Here is a 20,024-nt window from a genome sequence, read left to right as displayed (position 1 = left end):
GCCTTTCCTTTGCATTCCCATTCAGGTGTTAGATGAATCCCAGACCTCTCACATGGGAAATGTTAGGACTACTCCAGCTTAGTGCCAACACCGGCACTAGTTTCTCCGAAGTAAAGTGGGAATTGGGGTCAAATAGCTCAGGTCATAACTCAGTCATGACTCACAAGAAGTGGAAAGTGTAATAAAAGAAACAAGTATTGTTTTACCTCACCATTCTTCCTCACCCTTTCACTGTTTTTTTCCCCTCTGTTGTCTCAGAACAAAATTAATTGATTCTAAGACCCGAAGGGACCACTATGATCATCTAATCTGACCCCCTGAATAGCATGGGCCATAGAACGTCCCCAAAATAATTCCTAGAGCAGATCTTTTAGAAGAACATCCAATCTTGATTTAGAAATTGCCAGTGATGAAGAGTCCACTATGACCCGTGGTAAATTGTTCCAATGGATAATTAATCTCACTGTTAAAAATGTACACCTTACTTCCAGTGTGAATTTGTCTAGCTTCAACTTCCAACCACTGGATCATATTATATCTTTCTCTGCAGATTGTAAACTCCACATGGCAGGAACTGATATCTTTGCTTAGAACCAAAATTTTCAAAAATTACTATTGATTTTGGGTACCTCAATTTTTGGATGCCCGACCAGAAGCACTTGAAGAGGGCCTGATTTTCAGAAGGTTGGTACCCAACTCTTTTTTAAAAAATCATGCCCCTTTAGAGATGTCTCAAAGGGCTAGATATCTATTAGAGCTGTTCAGAAAACAGAATTTCCATCCTAGAGGAAATTCCAATATTTTGACATTTATTTTGGGATGAAAAGACAAAATATCAAAAATTGCTATGGAACAAAATGTTCCAAAAACTTAGATTTGGAAATGTTGAAAGGAACATATTTTACATATAACATATTTTGGTCAATTTGAAACATCGTGAGTTAAAATACTGATTCAAAACAAAACCTTTAATTTAGAATATTCGCATCAAAATATTTTGTTGAAATTGACCTTTTCCCATGAAAAATATTGATTTTGTTGATACCCCCTTTTTTTTTTTTTTGGTAAAACCTTCTGGTCAAAAAATCTTGACCAGTTCTAATATCCATACAGCATCTAGCCCAATTGCTGGAGGCTCAAAGTACTCCTGTAATCCAGATAAATGATGAGGTACTGTTTTTGTTTTCAATAGAGTATAGCAAATCTTTGAACAAAAGATGGGTCTCCACATTTCTAGTCCTGTTTTCACTACAAGAAATCCGCCCTCTCCACAAAGTCCAGAGTCTCAGACCAGAAGTCAGCCTTCCCATGAAGACCTGAGTCTAAAATATCATTTTCTCAATAGACCTCTTTATGATTTACATTACACGTGTACATGTAAATCATCCTCTTCTAGGCCCTAATTCAGCAATGAATTTAAGCCTGTACTGAAGTTGATCCCTATTCAGCAAAGCATATGCACATGTTTAACTTTAAGCAGCTGCTTACGTTCAAATGAAGTTAATAGGCTTTATGCCTGTGCCTACAGTTATGTACATACTAAAGTGCTCGGCTGAATATGGACTGTCTGCTGAATTGGACTTTAGTTGTAAATGATCGTATTTTCACCCCATGTCATTCAAAGGCAGCCCACACCATATACAGTAACTACTATCATCATCAAGAGCAGGCAAAATAGTTAGTGTTCAGGCAACGCCTGGATTATATTAAAAATTAGAGGTAATTCAGATTAAAATTCAATTATTTTCTACCTTGCAGCAACTTTCCTTTGAAAAACCCAAAACTTTAGAGCATGTTAAAATATATTCTCATGTAAACAACATAAATCAATGGCAGTCCAAGATTAGAACAGGGTCATGTCAGAAAATGCATAAATCAGAAGATATCCATGATTTTCAATTAAAAAAATCTAAAAAATATTTCCAGTGCTTGGATTGTGGCCAGATGTGCAGAACAGATGTTCAAGCTTTTGTCTGAAACACTCAAAAAAACCCAAAACCTTTGTGTGATACACTCAGGCACAGGTGAGTGCTCCCAAGAACAGTGTTACAAACCACATTACTTTTTAATAAATGAAAGATGAAATATTTATTCTGCCTTTTCCTAGGGTTGTTATTGCAGAGGATACCTGCTGTATGACCTGAAAATCACTGAGATGGTTATAACATACTTTGCTACATTTCTTAGACCTGAGAAAAGAGGGAAGAGATGTGGAGCTGCAGAAATTACAGGCCAGTGAAATAGCTGAAAAATAGCACTGCAAGAACAATGTTTCATACAAAAGGCAAATCTATTGCATGCATTACCCTGTGTGATATCTGCCACTGTCTTCAGGGGTCAAGCTGGGCGAGTTCACAGAAGCTCAGCGAGCTGGTACTTGCTTTTGTGCTCAATAATCTGAAGTATTCATATTTAAAAATTAAACCTCCAGTCTTTGGGTTGCAAATATTACTTTTAAAATATGAACCACCATTGCTGTGCTGTCTTCCTGAGTCTAAAGACCTCCTACAACAATAGCCTTGAGAGCTGTGAACTGCCCCATTAATCTCACTGGGGTTTTAAAACTGAAATCTAACAATGCTAATTTAAATATCAGTATTGTTAAATTCCTTCACTGCTTATCAAAGTACACCAAGAAGAAGAGATTCAGATATATTACGAAGATCTGCAAAATCTAGTGCAACATCTCATTTGGGTGTTACATGTAGCTGGAGCTTGAACTCTGAGCAGGGTATCAATTTTTTTTTTTTTTACCATTATGATCTGTAAAATCGACAAACCAGAGGGGAATAAAGAAGCCTGGGAGACATTCATGGCCCATCAAGGGGAGTCAAGCAGCAGAGCTTATGGGGCAGCTGAGACCCAGTGAGAGGGAGCTGAGCCCAGGTTGCTCAGCAGAGCCCAAGAGCATAACTGAATCCCATGAAGTTCAAGCCCATCCCAAGAAGTCCAGCACTGAACCCGCATTCTGGACCTCTGAGCAGTCAGAGAGTCTCTTTTTTGCATCTCAAGAGGGTGGAACTTGATTTATGGGTGGAGTTTCAAGTGTACCACTTGTGGCTGTTGGTTCCCCCACCACCACCACACCTCCTGAATGTATTCTACATCTAAAATCAGAAACAACTGTCTATACAGAAGGGTGAGACTTTCATATGCTAACCAGACACAAGTAGTGGTATTTTTTCCTCACTGTCAAACTGAGTATACTGTATAGCTTCTTGAATGACGAACAGCTTCTTGAATGACACTCATGTCTCATGACACATATTGGAGAACAGCAGTAACCCTGAGATACAGCAGCATCAGAATGTATCTCTAACTGCCAGTCAAATCAAACTCCAGTGCTTAGCTCTAACATAATATCTACTATTGAGGCCAGACTTAGGCTTTTGAGGAGATGACCAGTTTTCATTTCTTTATTGTAAAAATACAATGTAAAAAGACATTATTGTAAAAAGGCAATGCATTTTGATGTCCACGAGATGAAATTCCTAGATTCCTATTGTTTGTATTAGAATAGCAGCCCTATCCAGATCGGTGCCCACGGTGCCCAGTGTGTATTGTACCAACACATAGTGAGAGACAGCCCCTGCTTAGAAGAGCTTACACTCAAAACAGAGAAAAACGAAGTGGAAACACATGCACAGACAGAAGAGAAGACTTGCTCAAGGCCACAGAGCAGGCTAGTGGCAGATCCAGAATTAGAATCCAGGTCTCCTGACTCCCCAGTCCTGTGCCCTATCTACTGGACTACACTTCCTACTGGATACCATCATATTTGATGATGGATAACTAGTGCAAGGCAACCAGCTTTTCTGGGGCATCTCTTTGTGCTTGAGGAGGACATGTAGATGTCTTGGGGAGTTGACAGATAAGTCGGAGCGGGGTTAGAGATCACCCAGAAGATAAGTGGAGCTAAGGAGCACAGGGAGAAGCTTGAAGTGGCTAGGGACTTAAAGAAAAGCAAGGCCAACACCAGTGTCCTTGTGAGGCCAGAGAAAACACAACAGACCAAAAGGAAGGAAGCAACCCAGAGAAGAATGGAAGGTCTCTGTGTATGAATGAGCAGGTGGCAACGAGTGAGGGAACGTTTCTGGACCCCACCGTGGAACCCAAGACAGGATCTGGCTGTAAGCAGAGCTGGAGAGAATGTTTTTTTGGTCAAAATTTGCTGATTCATCTTCACGGAAACGTTCTGTAGAAGCTGTTTGATTACAACAAAGTTTCTTGCCAGGTTAACTGCTTGTCTGCTCAGCAGCTCTGGTGGGCTGATGGGGAGCCAAGAGCCTGAGAGCTCAAGCTCCTCAGCAGCCTGGGCTCCAGGTCACTGGTCCTGGGGCGGACCACCAAGCAGACTATGCCAGAGCCAGGGCTCCATTCCCTTTCACACCAAATTTGCCATGGGGAGGGTGTGTCATTCAGAATGAAACCAAATTTCAAAATATGGAAATCCTCTGCAAAATGGATTTACCTTTCTTCCCCCAGCTTTGGCTGTAAGGTAGAGTTATGGGCCATTCTGGAACACAGACTTCTGTCTTGACTGGATTATACTGAACACTGTGCTATCATCTCATGAGTTAGACTATACTAGGAACCACCCAAAGATCTTCCTTTAGTGGTCAGCTCAGACTCACATTGAAGACACATGAAAGCCATGTCTCCCCCTTCGGAAAGAGTTCTCTCATTATCCGTAGTATAATTTTATATCAATGACTATGTTAATAAGCTAAGATCCCAATTTAAAAGCACACCTATGGGGAGAGAGGGGGGAGGGATGAAGAAATCAACCCCATTATAATACCTAGCACTCCTACACCATCTTTCACCCAAGGATCTCAAAGCCCTTTAAAAATATTAATCAGCTAAAACAGGATTTATTTTTGCATTTACATGAACAAAACCGATAAGAAATGAGCAAATTCTGATGTGATTTTAATTGCATTGATATACAGTAAAAAGCATGTTTTGGGCAGAAAGTGCTACATAGATACTTACTGGTTTAAATATTAACTACAACTATCCTCACTAAAGCTGCTAATGTGTTTACACATTTTAATTTCTTCCATACATTTGCTTCCTGAAAGCATGTCAGAAACTAATGACAACTTTCAAGTTGGTTGGATTTCATTTTCTTGAATACAGACAAGTTAGGTTTAATTTGAAATCCGACATCACTATAAAATATTAAAATCGGAACACAGTGGTTTTGCAGTTTATCTTCAGCCAAGTGACTGAAGTGAACTTGTACAAAAGCGGGCCAGAGTTAGCTGAAAAAGAATGATGAGTCAAAATCATATCAACATGTTGATACATTCTAAATCATCACCATACTAACGGAAAACAGCATTAAGGCTAATCAAATCAAGGAGTTAAATTAAAAACTATAAAGTTACCTAAAAAATAAAATGAGATATGTTGAGCAGCACTGAAGGATCATCTATTCAAAGTAAAACACCTTTTGAAAACGGGTTTACTCTAGCTGGGTGAAGAAACTTCCTCCTCTTGTCTGAAGGAGGAAGGGAAACTTGAGAGCACCGGACAATTACCAAGAGGTAGAACAAAAGAAGCAGGTGACCCCAGCAGAAGTTGACAACGGGACTCACAGGGGGAAAGTGGGAGAAGAGTGACATTTTGCACCAGATTAAGATGAGGGAAGCTGCTGCAGCAGCAGGCTAGCAAGGGGTTGGAGGATCTTGCCTGCCTGCCTGACGGGACATAGATGGTCCCTCAAGGATTCCCACGGGAAGGGTGAACTAGTGAGGGACATTGTGTTTAGGATGTTTTATTGTCTTGGGTGATTGTACTATCCTGTGCTTCAAATGTTAAATATAAAGAGCATAAAGTTGAAAAAACTGTATATTCTTTGTAAATAAACAGGATTGCATCAAAGAAATACCTGACTACATCAACAATTTCTCCACCTAGTGGAAACAACCTGGTTTGGCTAATTGCTCAGGTCAAAAAGGGTAACAATATTATATTGATTTTTATATTATATATTTTGGATTATGAACCCAGAGCTGCGCCAGCAGCATATGGTGCAGTGTACTCTCGGGTGTCCGGCTACCACTGAGAAAGCTGGGAGGAAGGGGACTGGCCAAACCAGTTACACAAGCACCTGTCCATATCACAAAAAACAATGTTTCAAACTGGCTACAGGGAGGCAAACCGGAAGCCTGAGTCTCTGGCAGGGGCAAAATACAGTTAGCTACTGATTATTTTAACCTTGGGTTGTGTGGATAACAATCATGTCTGGAAGCAATCGTGACACGAACTAGTTATAAACTCCTAGAAGAGCTGTAGTATGGATGGAGCCTTAGTGGCTTCACCTCTTCAGACTGTTGAAGGCATCAGTGATCCTTCCTAGAGCTCTGGATAGAGCACAATAGGTGCCATTATTGTCCGAGCACTACCGCACAATTACTGCACTGCATCAACAGCTACCAACAAAACCTTACCATTGCCTCTTGCCACACCTTGTATATAACGTACAATAACTTCCTGAAGTTTCCTCTCCTTAGCGCACTTGCACAGCCTCCAAGACTAGGAGAAAGCTATCAGACATTTTGACAGGTGTTATAATAAAAACAGATAAAACCCACAAGGGAGAAATTTAATGGTCATGCTGCTACTGTTCTAACTCCTAGCAGAGCGTTACCATGAATCAGAGCACAAACAGAGGCTTTTGTGCATGTTACTGCTATGTCCACTGCCACAGCAAACCAACAGGGCCTGAAAGGCAACAGCGTGTTAGTGCGGCTTGTGAGAGCCAAAGAAAATTGGTGATAGTGCTACAGCCGTGACAGCACAAGAGCAAAGCTTCACTCTCTGTTCCACCTCCTCCATTGTCCAAACTGGTACAGGACCAGGAGGTAAAGATAATGAGAATTAATGAACTTCCAACAGACGTCACACTCACCAGGCGAGATTCTGATTTCTGTTACACTAGTGTAAACCTGGAGGAACTCCTTTAACTCCAGATTTACACTGATGTAATCCAAATCAGAATCTGGCCCGCCGACCTCAGCTGGATTCCAGCTAACATCCTCTTCCAATGTTGGGTAGGAAAGCAGAGAATCTGTTGGAAACAAGGAGAAAATTGGCGATAGTCTGTGGAGGAAGATTGGAGAATCTCTTTCTTTCGCTTCTCTCTTACGGGGAATTAGCAAAACCAGCTGGCTGATGATAGCTGGCAAATGCTACTTCAAACCCCTGTGGGCCAGGCACTATATTTTTGAAACACCCTCTTTATCAAATGCCAGTTGCTAGGCCAGGTGAGAGAACCATGAAAGTGCAAATCCACAGACACAGCCAGGTTTTCCACTCCCTTCCCCCGCCACATTCCTCTTTATTGCTATAATTTTCCCCGACCTTCAGGCTCAATGCTTGTAAAAAACACAGAAGAGCTAGCTCCAGCCAGACATATTCAAGTTACTAACACCACATACTAATACACTTGTTAAAATGTCCACATTAAAGACGATGAACAGTATTTTGGGGCGGGGTGAGGGGGGGGGAGAATAATACTAAATCAGGGGCCCTTGAGATGCTTGGGGCCCTAAACAATTGTTTAGTTTCCTTATGCTTAGCACCACCACCGACCTTTAACATGATTGGTAAGTGAGAAGTTTAGACTTCCAAATCCCACTGGCAACTTTAATTCTCTTTCTGACCAAAAACTATCGGTCTATCTAAAATCTGTATAGTCTCCATCATCTTAGCTTCTGAGAACCTAATTAGCTGACCTATCAATTTTAAAAGTGGCAAAGTTAAAGGATGATCTCTCCCTATATTCTAAACACACTAATTTTATATTCAAATATAAAATCACAGAAAATTAGCATAATCCAGATGTGCTATTGTCTAAATTCCCAACCCAGGGGAAAAGAGACCTTAAAGTACAATTGCTAAAGAAGGGTGACCTTACCAACTGCAGTAACTGGAAAGAAATCACATTACTCTCAATGCCTGGAAGCATCATGCGCAACATTATCCCAGAATGTATCAAGAAAAAAACAGATTTCCAATTTAGAGAGGAACAAGGAGGTTTTAGACCACTGAGATTACATGAAAATCATACTGTTGTTCTCAGACATATTATAGAACAAAGTGTGGAGTGGCAAGAGCCCATTGTGATACATTTTATTGATTTCCAGAAGGCTTTTGACAGTGTACGCAGAAACAGTCTTTTGAAAATTATGGCATACCAAGAAATACGAAGAAAAATAATGAGAATCATCAAGGATCTACATGCTAACGCCAAATGTGCCATCAGAGATGGTGACAACATCAGCCAATGGTTTGCAGAGACAACTAAAGGCAAGCAAACACCTTTCATAAACTTGAAAAGATTTGGAAAAGTAGCATGACTGGCACGGATACTAAAACGTGAACATTTTACACCAGCATCATGTCTCTCTTTTATGGAGCAGCGTCATGGAAATCTATAACAGAAATTGTTAAGAAGATGAACTCATTCTGAAGTAAATGCTTGCAAAAGATTTTCTGAATTCATCTAAAATAATTTATTTCAACATCAGAAATTTTAAGGAGAGCAAACCAACCTAATGCATCAAACATGGTAAGATGATGATGATAGACATATTTGGGACATGCTTTAAGGATGTTACCAACATGACTTCCATAGCAAGTGATAATAGGGACACTACCTGGAAAAAGAAAAAGAGGGCAAACCTAGAGAAACATTATGCAGAACAATAGAGAAAGAAGTCAAATCCATTGACATGACACTCAGAAGCCTGAACAGACCAGCACAAGACTGAAATAAATGGTAGAAACTGGTGGCCGCCCCTATGCACCTGGGGGTGCAGGAAGATAAAGAAAGAAGAAAAGATTGTCCAAATTCTGTCCTTGGATGTACAGGCATGGGTAATGTAGATCTCATTAACTTGAAGAGATACACATCAATGGACAGAATTTGAAAGACTGAGGGTGGACAGATAGAAAAAGTTCAGACACTCATGAAATCCCTGCCTTTGTTTATTCACTATTATGACTTTTAATATAAAAAAAGATAGTACAGCTTATCATTATTAGGAAGTGGAACACACTGTTGATGGCAGAAAATTCACCAGAGATTTCAAATCTCATCATTCCTAGTTAATTACAGTAATACTCAATCCCTTTGGTTTTCACAAAATCTCTCCATGGGCAATGTTTATCAAACAGATTCAAATAATTTACTTCAGTTTTGTCTAGAACTGTTTCCAGCTTATCTCCACCAAATCCCTGGATGAATTTGATATTAACATTACCAGTAGAATATTATACAGACAGTACATGGCAATCAAAGAAAGAATAGTTTCTAAAATAACCATTGTCTTTTCAATAAAAAAACTAAAAATGTCTTATCAGCTGAGATAAAAAGGGTAAGGGACCATATTCTCCCCTTGACATACATGTGTAAGTCCCCTTAATGCCAATGGGAGACAACCGTATTTATATTGAGGGGGAAACAGACTCATCATCAACTTGCTCTTGTACCACTGAGGTCAATAGGCACTTTGCTATAAACTTCAATGGCAGAAGATCAGATCCTATTTGCGTAAGATAGTTATGTGCAAAAGTACTGCAATCATCAGGACATTTGTTAAAAATCTTCACTTTAATTTAGGATCGTGTTTCAAAACAAAACTAAAATGAAAGCCATGACTAAACAGGACTATTTTGGCTGTATCTTCTGGGATAGTTTCACAGAGTAAGATGAAGAGCCTGATCATGCAACTCTTTAAGGTATGTCTATACTGCAATGTAAGCCCAGGGTTAGTGGGACTCAAGCAGGACCGGCTCCAGGCACCAGCAGAGCAAGCACGTGCGTGGGGCGGCATTTCAGCCTAGAGCCGGCCCTGGACTCAAGTCAGCTGACTCATATTAGGGAACCCCGGGCTTGAGCGTCTACATTATATTTTATGGGTTAATACTGACCTGAGCTGCTGCTGTTTGCCAGGTCGGGTGGGGTGGAGGGAGGCTTCCATTTTCAATAGAGAGGGTTGCAGATTGTTGGGATAGAGAAGATCAAGGAAGTTGTCCCATGGAATTGTGGGATACTTGTGGATGACTCCAAGGACTTGAGTCAAGCGGGGCTGTGGCCACACTGCAAAGAAATAGAGCTCGGACCCTGGGTCCTGGCTTCACTCAAACTCAGACCCTCCAGCCCTGCAGGGTTCTGGGCCTGTGGGTCCAAGCTCTGGGTTAGTGCAGTTGCAGTGTAGATATGCTTTCCTAAATTGGAGACTTACTTATTAGATGAATAGCTTTCAGTGCCAGGTCTGGCTATAAACTACTCATTAAATTAAAGGTTTCAGAGTAAAAGCTGTGTTAGTCTGTATTCGCAAAAAGAAAAGGAGTACTTGTGGCACCTTAGAGACTAACCTCATGCTCAAATAAATTGGTTAGTCTCTAAGGTGCCACAAGTATTCCTTTTCATTAAATTAAAGGTTTCAGGACTGTAAAGCTTTGCAGAACTAGCAAATATACAATAACTTACTTGTAGAATTGCGAGTCAAATACCCAACTGGCATAAATCAAGCTGAAAATCTGGACCTGAGAGCTCTGATACCTAGGTCTAGGTATTAGAACTACTTTGGGACAGTGTCTCTATTGCAAGAGACTACCCAGTGTGCACCAGCAGTGAGGATCCCCCACTAACAGCTGAAATCACTGAGAGCTGTGTTCAGTGGTGAGCCCTGAAGACATCTTGGCAAGTGGCGGGCTGGCAGAGAGGGCCAGAGCAGAGCCCCGCAGAGGCGTGGTAATCGGCTGGCGGGGCAACGAGCGAGTGCCCAAGCAGCGGAGCGTGTAAGGTGCCTCCTTACCCCCCCTTCCACCCAGGGTGGGAGGTGAACTCTGCGGATGAACCTTTTGGCTGCACTGGCCAAGGACAGCAACTGTAAGTGGGGTGCAAAGAAGGGACAGGATGTTAAAGGGACTTTTGGGTTGCTGGACTTAAGACCCTGAGGGGAAAAGGACACTGCCCAACATTCTTGGGGGTGGGTCTTTTGCTCATGGTTTATGTTTATGAACCCTAGTTGTGGTGTTTTCCCAATTTAATGCTGAGTTACTTCCCTCCTTTTATTAAAAGTTTTTGCTACACGCAGACCCTGTGCTTGCAAGAGAGGAAGTATTGCCTCTTAGAGGTGCCCAGGGGGTGGTGTGTAATTGTCCCAGGTCACTGGGTGGGGGCTCAAGATGGTTTTGTGTTGTATTGTTGAAAAGAAACCCCTAGACACTGAACCCGGCCCTTGTTGCTGCTGGCTCCACCTGGCAGAAGATTTACACATATATACATATATAGGAATATTTTTAAAGGATGGACAATTTCAGTTCTGTTAAATGTAAGTGACCATAACACAAACCAGTTCAGCTAAGATAGATTAATTTTAAAACTACACACTTTGTTAAACACGCTATGGAAACAATTTAACACCTAAAAAAGTGCTATTGAAAGATATGCATGCATCAGACCCATTCCAGTCCCAAATGTATGTATAGACTGTATTAAAAAAAGGAATATTTTCTCCCTGAGGAACGCCAAACACTGTTCTTCATGAATATGTATAATTAGATGTTCTCTGTGAGTGAGAAGTAGTAATTAATTCAGTGTTAAACATCACAACCTATTACTTGAACTCCATGGCAACCAACATTGCCAAAAGAGAAAATGAATTTTCAAAGCCTATTTTTAAATTATTACATTTATACATTTTCCAAAATTTCAAAGCAGGCTTGCACTATTTTTAGACAAAGACAATAGAAGTTAACTTTTTCAAGTGATAAGGATAAGCTCATTAATGAGGGAGGTTATAATTTTTTTGACGCAAAAGAACGACTTGATGGCAGGTGAACTAAGACTTCTATGAGATTGGGATTATTTTTTTTTGAAGGTACAGAACTGAAAATGTAAGACAAAAGGTGACTGATATGTACAGTTGTCTCAATGGGATAAGCAAAGCACTCTGAGAAGCATATTTTCAAAGTATTCCTCATGGTTTCAACCACATGCCTATCACTGGCTTTTAGATGCGATTGGACCACCAGAGAACATTCTGAAATTCTGCACTTTAATAGTTTGTTTAATGATTTTTTCCCCTGTACCATCTAGTACTTATCCAGACTCAAAACAGTATGTGGAAATGTTACTTTCAATGCATTCCATTAAGGACAGGTGCAAGCTGCAGAATGTTGATACAGATTTCGAATCGACTCTGGTTCAGGGATGTTCAGAGCGGACAACCTTATTTTTCATGGAATATGAAAGTTCATTATTTGCATCGGATTCTTAGCTAAACAAAGTCAAAGGGAAACATTTCCCCGAAGCATCATTTACTTCAGAGGAACGAACCTAGATGAGTGGGTGGCATGGATACCAGGTCTGCCGTGTTTCACTGGCTTGTAAGTGATGGAAAACTCACCCAGGTAGTGGCCAATCACCTCGGGCTTGATTTCCACCTGGTTGAAGGTTTTGTCGTTGTATACGCCAACCACGCTGCTCACCATCTCGGGGAGGATGATCATGTCGCGCAGGTGAGTTTTGACTACCTCTGGCTTCTCCATGGGAGGGGCCTCCTTCTTGGCCTTGCGAAGGCACTTCAGTAGGGAATGCTGCTTACGACGCAGGCCGCGGTTCAGACACCTGCGCTGGCGAGCACTGTACAGCTGCATCAGCTGCTCCTAGGACATATCGAGGAGCTGATCCAGATCCACACCTCTGTAGGTGAATTTCCTAAAGGTCTGTTTCTTCTTCTGTTCGACTTCCGCCATCTTGGCCGCGTCTCTTTCCGAATAGACGTGGCCAAGATGGTGGAAGCTAAACAGATGAACAAACTCAAAGGGAGCCTCTTATCTTGATAATGCAGTAGGATTTATATGGGCTGCTCCCACTATTGTTAATCCATGCAATGATCAAAGAATAAAACCCTATTGTGTCTCTCTCTTCACAAGAAAGTTGTGGCTTACTCTTTGACAATACCGAGGTTGCAAGACTATTTTGGTTCTCTTAATATGTAGTAAGTGGGGGCTCTGTGCTTCCCGCTCTTTATATGGGCAGAGTCAAGCAAAAATCGGCAAAAAAAGGCCAAGGTACCGAATCCCCTGCTACAGTCTCCCTCTCTCCCTAGAGTCAACAGAAGAAGCCCTCTCACACAATTACAATGGAGTTAAGGCATACTGGGGAAAGTGAAGCCGCTCTTCATGGCAGGATCTTCTAAAGACCTAGAGGAATCCACTTGAAACTTAATGTTGCTCCAAGCTCCACACCTACTAGCCCCCTCAAAGAGGTAGGTGGCAAAACCTGTGGCAGCATGGGAGGCTAAGGGTGCATCATAGAGAGGCCCACAGGGGCCTCATGCCCCATGCAGATGTTTCTAGAGCAACAGGAGGATAAAACATAAGCTCCACAAAGATTCCAGGCTACTCTAACCCCCCCCCCCGCCCCCTCACACTCCACCCCCAAGAAGGCATATTTTCTCCTGTACTTCTCATTACAAAATTCTGAGGGTTTATCTGAGTAGGTTTTTATACCATGAAGACCATAGCTGGTCTATGTTACATTAAACCTACTGAAGAAAATAATTACATTAAGGAAACCTTCAGCATAAGGATGAAACAAATAACTACTTATGCTAAACAATCTGTTCCACCTTATATTTAGCTGTGACACTGAGTACCTTTCCCAGACCTGAAGAAGAGCTCTGCATAAGCTAGAAAGCTTGTCTCTCTCACCAACAGAAACTGGTTCAATAAAAGATATTACCTCACCCACTTTGTCTCTCTAATATCCTGGGACCAACATGGCTACAACACTGCAAAAAACAAACACATGACATTTAGGGGAATTAACACAGCCAAAATGTCATACTCTTTCAGGATATAACTTCCTCAAGTAATTGTTGTGTACAAATGTTTTTGCATATTGTTTGTAGTGCTGATCTTGGGAACTAAGAAACATTAGTTAACTCTGCAAAGAATTCCAAAATAACCCTTTTAGTTGAAAACTAAACCAACTCTGAAATGGTAGAATCCTCCCTGTAAGTTTTCATTAAGACTAAGCTGCAGGCAATTAATTTTTTAGAAATAGTAAAGGTCAGATGCAAATCCGGAGTTAGGGCACTGAAGTCAATGGATTTACTCCACATTTAATATCAGTGTAAATGGGATCAGAATTTAGCCCTCTATATTGCACTGAAAACAGTCACAAATCAGGCTGAGCAATGGAATCACCGTGGTGCTACAAACAAATGCAAAAATAACTTCACTTCTCAAGACAATTATTATAATGTTGCTATCTTAAAAAGACTTATAATTGGAAGCCAAGAAGCTGTCATAATAGAAGAAACAAGTAAAGTAGAAATGATGTGTCAGCAGAATTCTGGATTAGTTCAAGCCTTAAAGATGCAATCAAACCTTTTCAGATACGAGATCCAGTTACTGCAGTGCATTATATGGCTGGATGCAAGAAGGCTGGGGTTATTTGAGTAACATCGCTCACCCTCTCCAGTAGCCAGTGCGCTGAGTTATGTGAAAATAGAAGGAGGAGACAGAGCACCAGTAAGGAGTAAGCAACAGGAACCCTATTAGTAGGTTGTAATTTTGAGAGGCAGTATCAGGCAGTAAGGTGCAAATTAATGAAGAGTGGTGATTGCAGCTGTGGAGAGAAAGTCCAGACAAAAGACAGGGGCCTGGAGGAGAAGAGACTGCTTGAAATAGGAAGAAAAGGCGTGAGCACAGGAGTAATGGCTTTAAAGTGAGTAGAGGACCAAGGCACTGATTGGAGTGTCTGGCAGATGAGAAAGACGCAACAGAGCTGGGGATAGATACAGAGAAATGGTCCTTTGCAAGGAAAGAAAAACAGAAAGACACATGCTCAGCTGCAGGGCGAGAAAGCATTTCTGAGGCAATCGACTCTGGGTGATCTGTTCAGACAAGAGGCCCTTATTAAACAACAAAAAAACCTCACAATATTCCACTGTCATTGTCCAAAACACTGTAGTAGCTTTTACACCATCTTATAAATCAGAGACATTTTATGCCTCAAGATGTGAACTGTATTCACTGCCTGCTGAGCAATTTCCCTTGAAGGAAAAGTGCTTTCTGCGAAGAATCTAAATTCTAGTACATTTAATACCACACCAAAATTCTCTCTCTTTAGACTGGAGAACTCAACTGGATCCTAATTCAGGAAAGCACTTAATGCAATTTAAGTACATGCCTGAGTGCTTTCCTGAATGAAGGGGAAGGGGGGAGATCTTTATCACAGCCTGACACAAGCACAGGGTGAGAGACAGTGCTTATCTTTTACTCAGAGCTGAGGCCTGATCCAGCAATCCATGTGCCTTTGTAACTCCTCGTGAAGTCAACAGTTGTGGGCGCACCCAGGGATTGCCACATTACGGTCTAATTAAAAGGTAAAACATGTTCAGGTAGAAAAGCTTCCTCTGACATGGACAACAGGTGAGTGTCCAAATGAACCAAATGCTCAGCCACCAGGGAGCATTGAACTAGAGATTCTGCTTTCTACAAGAGTGTCGTGTAATGAAAATAGCACCATGACTCCATAACAAGCTGAATATATTAGTGATCAAAAAAAGTCCATCACGCCCCCAAACAGTAATTTTTTTTTTATTTTGAGGCAAGTTAATATTGTATTTCTGTTCTTTTTTATAACTTCTTGTCTGAGAAGGTTTAAATGTTAAATTTTCCCCTGCCTGCATCAGCCATTTTCTCTGAGAAAGGAAAGAGATCAGACATTAATTGGCCCATTCCTATGAAGACAAGTGACTGAGGTTCCCCAGCAGGATACTGGATGTGATGAGGAAGCGTGGGGCCAGCTGAGGTTTCTGTCAACTTGCCTTTCAAGTAGATCTAAGAATAACAGGAGTTGCTGCAATTAGCCACTTATTTGCATTCAATTTAAAAGTGAGACTTCATAAACAAAGTCCTGTCAGCAAATATTTAAAATGTTTATCAGAATTCCTTTTTCTGATGAGAAGCAGTTCAAGAAAATTGGATTAGAACTTAGCTACTTTATGGCCTAATGAAATAACTGCACATACTGTTGGGGACAAAACATGAAGTTTTTCACTGGCTGTGGCCCACGCAGTACAAGGAAGTCCCTCAGGCTACTGTTCAACTGGGTCCATAGTCCTGGATCATCTAGATTTAAGGAACTAAACTCAGCAGCAGCTGTTCCTTGCACCTCCACCACACTCTTCTCTGATCTACACTTTTCTTCAGGAATGTGCATGGTTACATCCATTTGAGATGGAGATATGGATACTGCAGTAGCTGCCAGGTCACCTGCACTCTGACTAACTGGAAGATCAGGCATCTCCTCACCACTCACATCCTCACTGGGGCCAGAAGGCTCACCGTGAACATTTGTGTCTACGTATCTCAGGAGAGCTCCTTCCTGCTTAGATAGAAATGCTTCCTTTGCTTTCTTTCTTTTTCTGAATGCTGCCCAGAAAATGCTGTCCCAGAAAAAATGCATGTTTTCTTCTTTCACACATGACTGCTATTCTGTTCCAGCTATAGTGGCTCTCAACACTCAACTGAAGGTGACAAATAAGCAGGCTGGTAGCAGGGCCTGAGTGAGGGAAGATATCAGCGTCTTAGGGACCTCACTGGCTCCTACTACTTCAGTTGACTGCCTGTTCTCCTCAAGTGAGTTCAGGGAAGCAGCAGGAAACAGGAAGCTCCCTAAGAAGCCGGTGTTAATCAGTCCAGGCTCCTGGAGGTGCTAGAGAGGTACATAAGAGGCTCCTCCTCCTCTCTCTCCCTGCAGCTCCTGCTGCTTTCTGTTATTCCCTCTCACCTTTTCTCCTGCCTGCCTGTTATGTCTCTTGTGCTCTCCTTCCTCCAGCACAGCACTCCACCGTCTCTGTGTATCTAGAGCAGAGAGAATACATATGCACCAGCAGCAGACACAATTTTCTACACTCTGGGTCCTAGTGGCACCCCCCCGTCCCCACCCACAGCCTGGCACCTGAGGTGGCCGCCTCAGTTCGCCTCATGGTAAGGTCAGCCCTGCATAGCAAACCAAAAGGAGGATATAGTTAGTTCAAATACACAATCAATAGCCATCAAGTGACTCAGATCCCTGGCTCTTAGAAAGCTGGGAATTCAACTCCCTTTCCCCCAAAAGCCACCTTGTCTCTGTCTGCTTGGCCATCACCAATCTCTGCAATTTGTGTTTACCCTTTCATAGGACTTTGCAAAGCATGATCTCCTGATAGTTGAGCTTTGAAGAGAGACCATCAATTGGAGTCTTAAGGTGGTCACATTTTATGACTCCTGCAGCCTGCAACTCCCTCTCTTTCTGTTCTATTTATGTTGTTTTGTCCCGTCTCCGTCCTGAGGAAGTGTCCCCAGATAATCTGGGTAAAAACAGTTTATGGAGTTATGACACAGGTAGTGTAGGGTAAGGACAGGACAAGATTTGAAGAGTAAAAATCCTTAAATATCCTTTTGTAAATTAACAGAAACAGATGTTTTGCTCTAAATATGATTACATTCCATTAATCACAAGGGTTCTACATTTTAATGCCTATGCCTCTGCCCCTAGGGGTCCCAGATTTCCTAAATCAGTTTGAAGGCTTTTGTTTTAAAGGTTAATTTGAAATCTCCACTGCTGTTTAGAGATCTTCTTGTAATTTAGCAAGAGTGCCTAAAAGCAATAAGCCATTTTTGAAGTCAGCAAAAACGAAATTATTTGAACTTTCTCAGGGGATGAGAAATAAAAAACTAGCTTAAGTTTTAGCATTCTCCATTAAATAGAAGCTATTCACTCATGGGATGAGATACGTAATAGAGTACTATCAATATTTTTACATAAAGTCTTCTTCAGATTCTTTCCCTTCATTCTGACATACAGTGCTATACAGATTTGATATAAGGGTTGAAGAAATGTAGGTCATCTTAAAAAGAACAGCATGTATTTCAAAGTTTGGATAATTTGGTATTGATACATAAAATCAGTGAATCTAAAATGTGACTTCGATGTGATCTTACAAAGGGGGGAAAAGTCAAAAATACTAAACCATGGAAAGGACGATAAGTAACTTCCTTCCGAAGAGAAAAAAAACAATCATAAACAGGGAAGGATTATTTTCCTGGCCCATTGCTCTGACTGTCCCTCCATGAATCCCTCCACTAGCTTTCCATTTTCTATTACATCTTGTCCCCAGCCTTCAAGGTGTGTGTCCTCACTCACACAACTCCACCCCTCCCTACTTATCTATGTGCAATTTTTGATTGCATTTCCCAGCCCCTCTTTCATTCTGAGAGCAATGCTAGCTTTGAAAAGCCGTTTCTACACTACTCCCACTCTGCTGCTTATCCACATAACACCCACAGTAAGTTAAAATGTGAAGCCACTACGGTCTCTCCTCTACAGGGCCCAGCTCCACTGTCATGCCAACAAAACAAAACAAAACCAGCTAACCAAATAATGGCTAGGTCAGCCAGCATTGTGGAATAATTGATTTAATTTATTTATTTTCCAAAAAACCACGATTATTTTGAACCACAAGGTTGTCAAACAGACAAACTGCTATCTTGTCGTCCTTAGCTTTGTTCTTCCATTCCCCTTCCGTTTGTCACACACGTGTGTGTTTTGTTTCAAAGGTGGTCAAAAAAATTCAGATGAAAAGGATTTTCTTCAACAACTGACTTAAAAAATATGTCATGAGAATTCGTCAACGTGGTTGAAATTTTTTATTTTTCTACACAACATTCATGTATTTAAAAAAAAGTTACACTTTACAAAAAAAAGGTTTTCATACTTTTCCTTTGTTTGAAACAAGGTTTTCAGTAAAAGAAAAAATTTAAGATTTTCAACATTTTATAACTCACAAAAATATTGAAAAATACCAAACATTTTAACACTTCCTAGCAAAAATAACTATTTTTTTTCACAAAATAGGTTTATTTTTTAAAGCCAGCTCTGTAAATTACTATGTAAGATATTGGGAGTAGGGATCATGTTTGCACAGCACCTCTCACTGTAGGACCCTAATCCTGCTTGCAGGCCTCTACGTGCACACCAATGCAAATAAATAACAGTTGGATATTTAGAGTTGGATATTTAGAGCAAATAAATAACAGTTGAATTTTTAGAGTTCAACTCAAGCTCTCTCTCCAGATTTGTGTTTCCTCCTCACACTGCTCAGCCCACAGTCTAGACCCCCCTCACACCCCAGAATGTTTGGCCAGGGCAGCAGCCTCAGAAGCCTGTTTCCTCCTCTTTCATTCCCCCCATGCTCCACATTACTGGGCAGGGCTGGCTTTGGTTCCGGTCTCCAGGGCAGAACATTAATCACTTCCTCACCTGGATTACTGTGGGGTTTTATGACCTAGTGAGATCCAAAAGTTGGTAGCAGCCTGCAGCATATCTGCATAAAATCAGTACAGTAGAACCTCAGAATTACAAAACACTAGAGTTACAAACTGACCAGTCAACCACACACCTCATTTGGAACTGGAATTACGGAATCAAGCAACGGCAGAGAGACACCCCCCTCCCCTCCAAAAAGGCAAATACAACACAGTACTGTGTTAAACCTAAACTACTAAAAAAAATTAATGGAAAGTTTAAAAAAAAAGATTTGACAAAGAAAGGAAACTGTTTCTGTGTTTGTCCCATTTAAATTAAGATGGTAAAAAGCAGCATTTTTCTTCTGCGTAGTAACATTTCAAAGGTGTATTAAGTCAATGTTCACTTGTAAACTTTTGAAAGAACAACGATCATATTTTGTTCAGAGTTACGAACAGCCTTCATTCCCGAGGTGTTTGAAACTCTGAGCTTCTACCGTAGGTCCTGGAATTACGGGTGCAGGGGATGCTGCCACACCCCCTAGCTTCCATTATATACAGGGTTTACAATTTGATTGGATGGCTCTCAGCACCCCCACTATACAATTTTTTCCAGCACCCCTGGGGTGCTACTGTATTTAGAAAGAGAAGACAACATATGAGGAAGCTTTTATCCTATTCAAAGTTAAATTTAA

The 20,024-nt window shown here is 41.1% G+C and overlaps 1 protein-coding gene and 1 pseudogene across 2 annotated transcripts in view; both read right to left on the bottom strand.

The window, feature by feature from the left end:
- The window catches only part of CPNE4 (copine 4), a 321,822-nt gene that overhangs the window by 179,769 nt on the left and 122,029 nt on the right, over positions 1-20,024 (bottom strand). The window lies entirely within an intron of this gene.
- LOC141982959 (small ribosomal subunit protein uS19 pseudogene) lies at positions 12,343-12,789 on the bottom strand (annotated as a pseudogene).

This window comes from Natator depressus, chromosome 2 (genome assembly GCF_965152275.1).
Source record: "Natator depressus isolate rNatDep1 chromosome 2, rNatDep2.hap1, whole genome shotgun sequence".
NCBI lineage: Eukaryota > Metazoa > Chordata > Testudines > Cheloniidae > Natator > Natator depressus.
This window is presented reverse-complemented; position numbering and strand designations above follow the sequence as displayed.